We start from the raw sequence: 12,257 nt of genomic DNA, 5'->3' as shown, positions 1-12,257 counted from the left end.
GGATGGTTAGGGGAGTTTTGCTAGGCCTGTTGATTGTAGGTGAAAATTAAAATATCAATATTTTTTTTAAAAAATAAATACCTTTCCCACGGTCCATAGCCGTCGCAAAAGCACTTTTTCCCACGGTCGTTCACTTTACCCACGGTTAAATAACAACAAACCAAAAACCAAAATTCACGACGCAACAGCAAATCCCACGAACTAAGACCGTAGGAAATATCTTTTCCCACGGATTCTAACTGTCGGTAAAACTAATCTTTCCCCACGGACTACAACTGTGGGAAATATTGACTTTTTCCGACGGCTTTTCCTATGGGTTTAAGCCGTGGCAATACCGACGGCAATGACCGTCGCAAAGACCGTCGCTATTGGTGAGCTTTACCGACGGTCATGACTGTCGGCAGACCATTTCCGACGCACAAAAAGCCCACGGTCCTCCAATGGTCCAAAACCGTGGGAAAAGCCCTTTTCCCACAGTTTTGGACCGTGGCGTAAAACCTGTTTTCCCACAGTTTTAGAGCTACTCACACCAGCATTTTTATAATGCTAACCCGATTTGCATGTTTGCTTATCGGGTGTGTTCATTAAATGAACACAGTTGATAAGTCTTGACAGGTTTAGTGTTGAAGAAGATTGGTTGCTGCTTGTGGTTTGCGTTAGCGTCGCATTTCAAGATAGGCTTTGTTTTCCTTTGAGGTGATATAGATTTTCAGTTGAGATAAGGTTATTTGCATTTTCATTTTGTAAATTTTTGTAATGAAGATGACTTTGGTTTAAGATTAAAATTTTTATTGGTTTTTAAATTATCCGCATATTTAAACTGTTTATGGGTTTTTGGAAGTGGAGAGTGCGTCACACCTCGGAGATCAAAAAGTCGGGAACAAATAATGTTTTTCCGAATTCTGTCGAAATTCGGGGTGTGACATCCACCATTCGATAGTAGCACGTACGTATGTGGTGGATACATGGTTGAAGCTAGTCTCCCTCACAAACCTCCTTGCCCCATCCGGCCGGTGCCTCGGGAGGATGCACTTCCGCTTTGCTCGGGTGGTGGTTCATGCATCTCATCTGCATCTTCTATACCAATAGGTTCTATCCCATCATGAACAATAGGATTCTCATCATGAGCTTCAAACTCATGGTTCTCTCGCATTCTCAATGCCTTCTCGCGCTCCACAAGAGGAACTTTTGGTTCGAATCAACAAGATCATTGGTGAAAGCCCGTAGCTTCCTTACCCTTCTCAAAGTCTCGCTATGGTTTGGTCTTCTAAGAACACAACATCTCGACTTTGGATTACCTTCTTGTTAATCGGATCATAGAGTTTGTAACCAAACTTTTCATCTCCATAACCCAGAAAAATGCACTGCTTGGCTTTGTCATCAAGCTTGGATCTCTCATCCTTCTGAATATGCACAAATGCCCCGCACCCAAATACCCCAGTATCCATAATCAACATCTCTGCCGACCATACTCTCTCTGGATAATCACTATTCAGAGGCTTTGCCGGCGACAAGTTGATCACATGCACGGCTGTACGCATTGCTTCTACCCAGTAGCTTCTAGGTAACTTAGAGTGAGATAGCATGCATCTCATCCTCTCTACAATGGTACGGTTCATTCTCTCTGCTATTCCATTCTGTTGCGGTGTCTTGGGAACGGTCTGCTCATGACGAATCCTATGACTCTAGCAATACTCTTCAAATGACCCAATGTACTCACCCCCATTATCTGAGCGAATACACTTCAACAACTTCCCAAATCTCTCTTTCCACCATGCCGGAATTTCTCAAACACGCCAAGTACTTCATCCTTGGTCTTCGACTATAGGCCCATATCTTTCTTGACGATCATCAATGAATATCAAGAAGTCTGAAGCTCCCCGGTGGGACTTTACTCTCATAGGACCACATAAGTCCAGTGTTATTATACTAGTTCAAGGGACGTTGTCCTTTCGTGAGACGGAATCTTTGGAAAGACACCTGTGTTTGCTTTCCTACCAAACAATGAGTACATCTATTTAAATGTGTACCTTTTAATGTCCGGCATGGCCTTTTGCTTAGCAAGAACTTCCATCCCTTTTATGCCCGTATGACCGCGGTCTCTTGTTGCACCGATTCGGATGAAGCTTCTTCTTCTTCACAAGATTCGCTTCGCTTTACACAAACTAGCCTCGTGTTTTGTAAAGAGAGCAAGTTTTCTTTCCTCCGGCTACTACAATGGAACCTCTCTTTCGGTTTCCATACCCCGCTACCAAACGAGTTTACAAAGTTAACGCCATCTAATTTCCCGCCGAAATTAGGTTTAGCCGATGTCGGGGACATGTCTTACATCCTTGAGTGTCAAAGGTGTAGCCGACATTGGTTTCTATATGAACATCTCCAATGCCTATAATCTTCGAGATGCCATCATTACCCATCCTTACTTCACCATATTCACCATACCGTAGGTAGTGAAGAATCCCCCGTGGTGTGGCGTGATAGGATGCTCCTCAGATCTATCACCCACTCGTATCCTCGACATGAGGTACTAAGACAAAGACACACCACACCGACACAATTCCCACTAGGTCGCCGACTAGTGCGGTAGTATCTCTCGCCTGTGTTTCCGTTCCTCGCACCATGTCTTCATGTACCGCGCTTATTCTTCTCATCCCTCTTCGATTGTTCTCGCACTCATATCCGAAGTGGCCTTTGGTGGCACAATAGTAACATTGCCTCTCTGCCTTAGGAGTTCTAGCTTCACCCCTAGATTTATACGTCATCACCTCTAGAACGAGATGGTTTTCGTTTCGACCTCTCCCCGTTTCTCGTGAAAGGATCTCCGGTGAGAGGAGCCGCTTCTTGCACTCCTTCTAGTCTCCTCATTCAACAAAGACGTGGTAGCCATCTCCATGGTAATAATTCCATCCTTGGGTCGCTCCATGTAGAAAACCGCTAATGTCTCCCAACTTTCGTGTAGAGAGCCTAATAGAAACAAAGCCTCAACTTCGCCTCCCAAATTGATCTTCATCAAATGCATCCGATTGATGATATTCTCGTACTTCATTAAGATGCTCGGACATTGAAGAACCTTCTTGGTACTTCGTGGTTCAGAACTTCTTAACGACTAGCACTTTGTTTCCACCCGACTTCCCTCTCATAAAGGTCTTCGAAGTTTCTTCCACGCATGAACGTTGTAGTCTCTTTGGGACACATGGTGAAAGACACCGCCCGTCAATCCATCAATCGAATGTATCCAATCGCTTTTACGTCAAGCTTTTTCCACTCGGCCTTTCATCAGTCTTTTTCGGTTTTACTCCTCATTCTCAATGGGAAGTGCCAAGTCCTTGCGGTTATAAGTTATTTAAATCTTGGCTTTCCAGATGGTGTAGTTCTTCCTATTCAGACTCATCATACGAGTGTTCATGGAATGGTCCATCTCTACAAGTTATTTAACCTCAAATCTTCTCTCGGGAATTTAAACCAAACACCTTCCCGACCAAGATTCGATAACACCCTAGGCTATTCTAACCAAGGCTCTGATACCACTTGTTGGGGATTATACCAATACCAATCGATTCCCCCACTACACAGATAATTTGTTTATGGAAACAATTCAACTCCGGACAAAAATCTAAATATCAACTACAACCTATACTAACATGCCCAACTCGCTAAACAACTATCAACAACAAATAATAATGCAAAGCAGTAAAGGCAAACCACAAAACAAAGATTTACCGTGGTTCGGCCAATGATGCCTACTTCCACAAGAGCCGTTTTTTTATAAAGTGGGAAGGAAGATTACAATCTCTCCTTCAGTCTCACACTTATTAGATCACTCTTATCTCTTTACTGGGGTTGTATCTCCAGAAAGGTTATCTCTTAATCTTGATAGCTTTCAAGATTGAGTTTCTCTCTTTGTTTTAGTCCGGATTCCAATCCTTGACTTGGTTTTGGTTAGGTTTTCCAAAACCTTGATTTTGGTTTTTTTATCTCCAAAACCAAATTTCAAGGTTCTTGTGATGAAGCCCACGAAGATTAGACTCATGCTGGTGCGCTTTTTGAGCGCTGGTCGTCCAAACACTGGAGTCACGGCGCTGGTCGCACTCGAACACCGGGATCGATTCAAAGGCACAGCGCTAGGTAAAGCCTCGAGCCTTGGTGGGCTCGACATATCAACGCCGAATCAACTCTCTGTTTCTCTCCAGCTCTGTTTCTCTTCTCATGTGAGGGATAACTCCAACACGTTTTCCTCTAGTCGTTACTAGAAGCAAGTATTTCCAGTTTAAGTTAATTCCCTTCTTTCATTATTAGCAAACGTTAACGGGATTTCATTTTCAATCTTTTTCATGTAAATGTTTATATATTTAAAGTTGCAAGTAGTTTTGACATTTCTTAACATTGAGTCTGAGTCCATTTTAACTAGTTCTAATACTTGGGCTGATTTGGATAAATTGTTAAGTTTCTTTTCAAGATCTGTTTTTGATGAAAGTAAAGTTTGGAGTTGAAGATCTATACCTCTTTGATAAGCTATACATTCATGTAGATGACGTGTCATTGCACCAACGTCTGTTAAGTTACGTATTTGAGATAATGCTTCTGTTGTTCCAAAGTTTAATGATGAAATGTTATTATTTGTTTCTTCCACTTGTTCAGTTTGAGATACGAGGTGAAGCCATTTCTTTTAAGATGAGATTAAACAGTTACATGCCGACTTTGCTCATGGGTTCGGCTGCTACAAGTGTCGACATGGGCGTATAGTTTTGTGTCCTCACCCTACTTTCTTGTGGCAAAAGAACGTCACCTTATGTGCACTTTGCGGACCTTGGATCAGCCACCTTTTGAATAGTGAGTATCCAAAGTTTTAGCTGGAGAAGAGTATAATATTTGGACATATATATGCTCTAACACATATGCAAACCGTGCTACTCCATTGAGGTTTTTTTTTTCCTCAAGTTTTGAAACCCGTCATTCAAGATCGATAATTAGTATGGGTTTTTTAGATTCTATTTGTAATTACATAGGGGAGGCACATCTAATTTAATATAAAAAATAATTATGTTATTTAAGTGACATTAGAAAGTTTTTTTTCTAAATTATTATTAAAAGAGGACTTGTTCTAAATTCAGAAAGAAAAATAGAAAATAATTATATAATTTAAATTACATTAAAGAGGTTTTTTTTTTAATTATTAATAAAAAGGAATTTCTAATTATAATTTTTGTGAGGGAGGTGTTTATAAATTGAATAAATAGAGAGATTTCAATTTGCCTACTCCACAGTGGAGAGTGGATTCCTCAAAACCCGAGTTTTGAGATGGCTGATGGGAGCATAGTACAAAATATCCTGATATATCGCGATATTTGGAGATATATATCCACATTTTAGAGAAAGATAAATAAATATCAATGATATGTTCGAGATATATATAAAATCTGCATAATCGACAATATTTTGACAATATTTGCGATATTTGTGATATTTGGAGATATTTTGTGATATTTGGAGATATTTGGTGATATTTTGTGTATATAACAATTTTATTTAATATTTACCATTATATTTCAAATAAATATAAATAATGTATTATTATATATCAAAAAATATCTACAATATCCATAATATTTGTCGATATTTTAGATATATCTACGATATTTGCATGTGAAACAATGTCAAATATCTCCAAAGAAAAAGATATATCCACGATACATATCTAGAAATTGAATATCGATAAATACCAATATCCTGATATTTTGTACTATGGATAGGAGTATTTGGGGAATTAAAGTAACGATAAATGCCCTACGTGCTCAAAAGTAGGAAAAGAACTCGAGTACGGTTTGGGATTAGGATTTGGAGTTGAACCGAATTTCTGTTTTAGTGAACAAGTACGGTTTGGGACTTTCGCCAGGGCCACCTTTGAATCAGCACTGGACTATGGAACCAAGATATAGTCTAGTGACTTTAGTAGTCTAACAAATTGGAGATGTTAGACACTACATTTTATCTGAAGGGATGAAGCACTCGACTATGGTCTATGGAACCAATGAACCATGTATGCATGTCCAATCTGACTATGGTCTATGGAACCAATGAACCATGTATGCATGTCCAATCTGACTATGGTCTATGGAACCAATGAACCATGTATGCATGTCCAATCTTTCGGAGAATTGTCCAATTTTTAGCTCTGAGATTCTTGTGTGTATGTGTTTGCCTTGTGATCACTGGTAAACAGTCTAATTAGACAATTACCATGAAAAATCAATTTAATTATGTTTCAATCCAGAATCTTGAAATCTACAATCTAATCAGTTTATAGCAATTATTCAACCAATTGGATTTTGTTCAACTACCTTGAAAGTTGAAACAAAAGGTAAAATAAAACAAAAACTATTAAAAGAAATACGTTTAATCCTTTGCAGACAAAGAAAAACACAATGATTCATGTCAACTTAAAAGTAAAAGGTGTATCAATTAAATCATTAATAACTAGGGTATGCCCGTGTCTACGGCCTGCGAGGCATTGACGTGCTTGAGGCTACCTCGATGTGCCTTACGGTCGGTCTACGATCTGGGTTCTTTCCTAGCATGCTCTTGATCTTACGTTTCGTGCAAAGTGAATGCGATTCCATCTTAACTGTAATTTTTCTAAAAACTACATTTAAGATATAAAGTCTGAAGATATGTTTATGATGTGGATCAAGTACCCTCATTTTATTCCAACTTTCATTTTCCGAAACATCCACAACAAACATCACCGACACCAAAGATCAATATTGCGAATAACATAGAATCCAATCCCTGGGGCCTGACACTATCAACATCCAGATTAAGACAAACTCATAGTAAGAAATCAATATACTACAATAACATACCATAAGTTTTAGAATTCTGATCAAAACTTGTATAATCATAGAGACGCCAATAAATGACATCCCCTGCACTTTAACTTCTAGAGAAGCACCTACTCGACATTTGTTTCAGCAACAATCACAAGAAAAACTTCCACTTACGAAGTAACGTAACCATTTAGAATTGCCTTTTATTGGGTAAAACTACTCCTAAACAAATCAAGTCCAGACTTCATCAAGAAAATATTCATAATAATATCATGGATGATTAGATATTGTGACATAACCATAAGTTCAGTATTGGTTTTTGCTCTGTAAGTGGAAATTGTATTAACTGTATGAAAAGAAAAAGAGAAAAAGAAAAAGCATTACAATTTTGTTGCAGTCTCTCCATTCTACCTGGTCTTAGAGACCAAACAAAAAAGGAGACTATCCATTTCTAAATCTAAAATAACTCAAATGGTGGTCCTCCACTTTATAGAGAAATGGAGATCTCCCAACAAAAGTTTCCATGACTTTGGGACCTAAAAAGTAACACCATGATTGGCATACGGTCGGTACCAAGAAATTGACTTCTCGCCACGTTGATGTGATGACAACATGACTGAGGTCTTCCATTTCTTGTAACCATCTACTCGTCATGCACCATGGTACATCCCGATTCCCAAAAGCTTGAACTGCCGAAGTTGAATCGATTCGATCCAGATTTTAACCCATCCTTGTCTTGGCGCCCATTCCATGGCCTCCAAATTCCACGATAGCCCAACATTCAAAAGCGTAAAAGCTTGTTGTAGGCGTGACCGCGTGAGCCCTTATCGAGAGCTCCCACCACTTCACCTTGGTTGTTCACGCAAGTCACCCCTAAACCAAACTAGTTATGGGTTACCCTTTGCGACTCCATCCGTGTTAAGTTTAAGAAAGCTCAAAAACAGAGGAAACCACTTACATTGTTTAATCGTCGGGCACTTAGGCTGCCTAGAGTTCATCTTTTGTAGGACATTGAGATCATAGTTCGTTGTGGTACCCTTGGATAAGAGCTCTGCACAATACAACCATCTTACATCTGACTGCAGAGAAATTGACGTTGTCGAAGATAAGTCGGTTTCTGTTCTTCCATATTTCCACCATTATTGCACCCAGAGTGGCAACTCCCCAAAGGTCCTTTATAAAGGAACTTGTTGAATTTGCCATAGCCAGAGCTTGTTGAAAAGAATTGGCACCCTATTGGATGCAAAATGGTTCATAAAGCCAAACCCAAATGCTTTGGCTCACCTTGCAATCCCATAAAAGGTGCTGCAAGTCTTCTTCATGCTCACCACACTGAGACAATAGGGTATGCCCGTGCCTTTTCCACGCCAGGCGGCCGTCGGCGTGCCCTCGGGCGCTTACCTCGACGCTCGACGTGCCTTACGGTTGGTCTACGATCTGGGTTCTTTCGTAGCATGCTATTGATCATACGTTTCCTGCAAAGTAATCATATTCACTCTCCGGCGTTTAAGTGAATCTCGGAGCACTTGATTAGGGGTGTGGGAACATATTTCAGCGTAGCGATTGTGGTCGCAGCATTAGCAATTTTGCATACTTCTAAATTTATATGCCACAAGTTAACCAAATAACAAAATGGAAAACACCTACAGCTGTAGCTAAGAATACAAATCGAAAAAAACTCAACCAGAAAGAATATGTAATTCTCATTTTGAAATGTGTAATTCTATCTTTCTAAAAGAGTATGGAAGTAAAAAAAAATAATATATCATTACCTTCAAACGAAATGAATATTTGTTGCTGTCACGCTTTAAAATATTAAATAATTCAGCAGTAGTTGCTCTTGGTGTAAGTCCTGGATTACTCTCAGATCCATATATTGTAAATGTCTTTCCTGATCCAGTTTGGCCACAAATATGCAAACATTATATCCATCCACCGTTAATTGAACCAGAGACTGGGAAGAAATATAGAAATTAGATAAATAGTATCTGAGGCACTTACAACTGTACAGGTAAACAAAGAAAAAACAACTCAGAAAAAGCATATTCATAATTTAACAGTAGAACTTGAAGTAACACTTTTGACCACCCTTTGTATCATCAAAAACATCTTCTTGAGAAGCATCATTATCAAAGACATGATCATAAAGGTGTTGTCTGATCTTATCATCTTTCCACGGATGTTAAACTGTGAACTCATCGATACTCCTAAGAACGTTATTTTGTCTATCAGCAATTTCCTTCTCATTAAGTGGCCGCAAGCGGCAAAAAACTCTAATCTTGCCCTTCATATCTGCAAGCATATGTCCTCATAAATACATGGTTTCCCTATAATGATAATTGTTCTGAATTTTTTTGATTAATATAGGTAAAAAGAAAATATTTAACTATGTATTTTTCTCAAATTCATAAAAAAAAAAAAAAAAAAAAAAAAAAAAAAAAAAAATTGCATTCGAAACAAACACCTTCTATGGTGTTGAAGTATTGTTTTCTTAAAATTTGTTCTTCCTTGTAAAGTGCTTCTAATTCTAGCAGTTGAGCCTCTTGTTTCTTCAAAAGAGAAGCACTTTGTTCGTTTTTTCTATCAATATCCTGACAACATACATTTTACTCATTAGGAAGATGACTTTTTAGTTATAAGAGCACTACAAATGCATGGAAGAAAAACGTGAAAAAATATAACTTCAACATTTAAACCTCAAACTAAGGTTATGATAGAAATATAACTTGTTTTTACAATAATTGTGTTTCAAACCATCGCCATGTACCAATTATATCAAGAACAACTGGTCTAGTAATGTTAAGATATTTTTATACGTAGAAAGGTGTCCAGTGGCTTTCTGGTAAAGGCTTGGGAGGTTGTCTTTCACCTCAACGGGAAAAAAAGAGGAGAGTGAAGGGTTCACGTACGGGACGGGCTCAGTGGCTAAACTAACAAAAGTAGTCCAAGAAAAAAACAGAAAAGTAAACTTTAGATTTTGCTGCATAAGCTGTTTTCCCGCATCATATTATTGTGATTCAGCGAAGTTTTAGGAGATGATAGAGAAGTCTTGCATGGCAAAAGTCCTTGTTGGTCCATTTTCCCTAAAAGGAATGAAATTATTCAATTATTTCTCATTAAAATAAAATGATCACAATAGCCCAGAAATGGAAGCTAAAGTCGAGGGTTTTTTTATTATTTGGTATACTTTTTGACTTGCTTAGGGTGCATCATATAAGTCTGATTGGTATCTTTTTAATCTTATCAGATGCACCCCTACGTGCATTTCCACCATCCGCTGTAAGCCTGTAACAAGATCTAGCTATTATCGTCTGACTGAAGATTTTGATAATAAAGATTGGGTTAATAGTATGGGAGAACAAGTTTCTCAGAAGTTTGATTCATATCTAAGTTGTCCTTATCCTACTAAATTCAGCCAGATGCCCAGATGTTTGACTGTAGACATTGGTTTATTATCATGAAGAGACCTGATGCTGGATACCTTTCTGTGCAAATGACGATTGGTTTCTATTTTCATACACTCTACAATTGTTGGAAGGTAAAACGTAGTTCTCTAATTTAGGAATGGAATGGAATTTTCAATCTCATTTTTTATTATTAATGTGATTTCTGCTTTGTTCGTGCTAGCTTTATTAGATTGAGTAAATACTGGATAAACGTTTCCAGGATATTGTCTTCAGATGGGAGTCTTTGATTTGACTTGTTAGCAAGTTTTACTGTACTTGTTAATGTTTCTGACTTTGTATTGGTAATGTTCTGATAGGATATCTCATCGTATACTTTGTACTCCTTTGATTATATATGCAAGATTATAGAGAATCTCTTTCTTCTGTTTCTATGCATGGACCAAAGAAGAGGAAAGATATAATTAAGGAAATCAATTAGTTAGATGGCATGCGACCATACGCACAGCAATAGATGCATTCTACATCCATTTGCATTTTATAAATGGGAGGTCTATCTCTCTTAGCTTGAACACTGTATGTGAGCTTTCAAAGTGCTACATCAGTATACATATGTACTTACCCCGAGGATATCCTCATAGGGACGCCAGCCGAGACCGTCCGAAAATAAAAAACAAACCCATATTCTCTCTTTCTTTTTGTTTTTGATTTTCGGGCCCAGACTTTTTCCATAATATAACTCTATCCGACTCACAATAGAGAATAATATAATAATAATAGTAATAATAATAATAATAATAATCTTTCGTTCTTCTTATATGCTGTTCACCATCTTTCTGAGGTTTGCATCAATATGACACCTAGAACTAAAGCCAACTCCAATGGTGCTCTTCATGTGTAACCATATACCCAGTGCTTCAGTTCACACTCCTGGTAATAGCAGCCTAAGCTGTTCCAACTTTGTGTCGTGCGTCTTCCAAATTAAGCCAACCAGAAAGCAAAGGTATATCCCCACAATTCTACTAAGGACCCCCATTTCGTCCACCCATTTGTCGATGATAAGAGCTGTTGCTGTTTGAAACAATAGTTGAAGGCAATCCATGCGCAAGATAGACTTAGCATAAGAACCTTAGAAATCCTGGCTTTTGATTCTCCACTCACTGACCTAGGTAACTGAAGGTTTTATATATGCATTTCTAGGTTAGGGGGCTAGTAAACAGTTACCATATTGTTAAATAAATACATTTTTAGAAGTTCGATATGCTATGGTTTTTGATATTTTTCATTTTTCTGTGATTTGCTCAAGGTGTGTGATATTTTTCATTTTTCATTTTTTGTTTGCAGCCCTAGTTACCCCTTTATGCTGTTGGGAAGCTGAAACTGATTCAGTACACGTACATCATTCTATCTGTGAATACTAATGAAGAGACTAAAAATTCTTAAGCTTCGTAAGTATGGATTGAGGGATTTGCTGGTGTATCTGGCGGTGTATCTATATGAGGTTTGGCCTGGGCCAACGTATTATTGACCAAAACACAAGGTGGTGTGAGCGTTCAGAAAATGGTGGAATTGTTACGTAAATGAATGCGGAAGCGTGACAATTGGACAAAGAAGATTGAATGTGGTGATAGAAATCGACAAAAAACAAATCAATTAAAACACTTACCAATGCAAAGCGAATAACCAATAGAAGTGGAGACGAGATTTACGTGGTTTGGCGTTAGCTTAATCCACCAAGCAAAAGAGGAGAATTTTACTAATCAAGAGATAAACAAATAGAGTACAATCACTCACAAACGAATCCCGAAGAATTCACAAACTCTCTCTCACAAATTGAACCTTACAAATCCCACCAACTGGTCTCGTATTTATAGAGGTGGGTATCAAATTAGAATCCTATTTATAATAGGAAACCAAAACCTTAACTGTGTGGTTTATCCAAATCTGAGTCGTATACCAACAATTCTCCACCTCGGTGAAGATTTATCCAAATCTGAGCCGATCAACCGAATAGCAAATCCCATCTTCA

General features: G+C 38.2%; 1 long non-coding RNA gene across 1 annotated transcript; it reads left to right on the top strand.

Annotated features, from left to right (window-relative positions):
• Positions 1 to 4,259: 4,259 nt before the first annotated feature.
• On the top strand, positions 4,260 to 11,708 carry LOC147483220 (uncharacterized). The gene is made up of 3 exons (XR_015204841.1): positions 4,260 to 4,830; positions 10,072 to 10,362; positions 11,573 to 11,708. It is a non-coding gene; the product is annotated as an uncharacterized LOC147483220 (long non-coding RNA).
• The last annotated feature ends 549 nt before the right edge of the window (positions 11,709 to 12,257 follow it).

This window comes from Coptis chinensis, chromosome 8 (assembly GCF_015680905.1).
Source record: "Coptis chinensis isolate HL-2020 chromosome 8, ASM1568090v1, whole genome shotgun sequence".
Classification (NCBI taxonomy): Eukaryota; Viridiplantae; Streptophyta; class Magnoliopsida; order Ranunculales; family Ranunculaceae; genus Coptis; species Coptis chinensis.
Note: the sequence above shows the minus strand (reverse complement) of the source record. Positions and strands in the feature narration are given on the sequence as shown.